The sequence below is a fragment of the Echinops telfairi genome, unplaced genomic scaffold, assembly GCF_000313985.2.
Source record: "Echinops telfairi isolate 266 unplaced genomic scaffold, ASM31398v2 ScPeMD7_7420;HRSCAF=8458, whole genome shotgun sequence".
In the NCBI taxonomy this organism is placed as follows: Eukaryota; Metazoa; Chordata; class Mammalia; order Afrosoricida; family Tenrecidae; genus Echinops; species Echinops telfairi.
The window spans coordinates 35,629,772-35,631,420 of NW_022111320.1; positions in this window are offsets into that span (position 1 = coordinate 35,629,772).

Below are 1,649 nucleotides of genomic sequence, written 5' to 3' on the forward strand. Positions count from 1 at the left end.
ATGCGCTAGGGGCTCCCGGACAGCAACTACTCGCAACAACATGTGTCAGGGGCCGTGGATGCACCACCAGCCAATGCACCCTCGCTGCCCGAAAGGGGGTATAACCAAGGTAATTGCTGCTCTCTTCAAGAGAATTCAAACCTGGGTGGTCCGAGGCTTGTTCCAGACAGAGGGGCACCTTCGCCAGATTCCTGACTCATATTAGCTATTGTTGTCACCAGCCTGCTGGCTTCTTCAGGGGGGAGGGTTCCCCTGACCCTCAACCTTTCTCTGATTACTCTGCGGCACTGCTGAGACAGGCTGGGATGTTGACACTGGAATTACTAAGGTCAAAAGACAGCAAAAAGAAAATAAACGGAGTAACCCAGGCCTAGAAAATGTGACCTGAGGGATGCAGCCTATTTGCTAGAGCTCGAAGGTCACTTTCCATGCCCATCCTACAAAACAAACCAAATCTCACTGCCATCGAGGGGATGCCACCCATCGTGACCCTACAGGGCAGGGTAGAACTTCCCTTGTGAGTGCCCGAGACTGTAACTCTTGATGGGGACAGAAAGCCACGTCTTTCTCATGGAGTGGCTGGTGGTTTTAAGTGCCTGACCTTGCAGAGGGCAGCCCAACACATAACTGCTACAGCACCAGGACTCCATTTCCATAAGCACAGCACCAAGGGAGAGATGGTCCCCATCATAGTCCCTTCTATTTCTATCTGGGGCCCTTATTCATTCATTTATTTAGTCAACATTTTTTTTCTCCTTAAAATTATTATTCATTGCCCAATAAATAATAATTATTAAATAATTATTCATTAATGATGTATTATTATTAATACATACATCATTCCACAGTCCAATCATGCCAAGCAGTACTCAAGCAGTACTGTACAATTGCTACCACAATCAGTTTCCAAACATTCTTTTCCTTCCTGGACTCCTTGACATTGTCTTCCTTTTACCCCCCCACAACCACTGTACTCCCAGTCCCTGGAAACCCTTATTCTACTTCCTGTCTCTATAGGTTCATCAATCCTGGGGTTCATATACCGAAACACAGAAAAACATGTAACACAACTTCAAGAGGGTGACCTCCATTGAAATGACACCTCTGAGCTATACCCTAATATGAACAAAACAAAACAAAATAAAATTACAGACAATGTTGAAAACCAAAGCAGGTCCCGCGTGCATCAGGGGTGGGGGGTGGGGAATCAACTGATGAAGTTTTAACTGTTCAAGTCAGGTCAATACCTGTGGTCTTTTATACTCATTTCTCTAATGCACTCTGGTTAGTAACCACTTTCCTCCCATCCCTCAATTATGAACAGATGGAGATCAGTGGAGGCTTATTTCCTCTGTGATTCCCACAAATGTCTCTTGGGTTCCCACTGTCATCCAAAGCTTCTGCAAACTGATGCTCACAGTTAAGGCTCTGATACTAATCCTTCCTTTGATTTTGGATGAAATAATTTACAGTCCTTTGGTGACTGATGATGGCGTGCTTTTTCCATGTGGACTTAGTTGATATCTCACTTAGATGGCTGCTTGTTGGATCAAGCCTTTAAGACCCCAGACACTTGGTAAGCAAGTGGCCATCTAGCTCAGAAGCAACAAAGCCCACATGGAAGAAGCACACCAGCCTGTGTGACCACG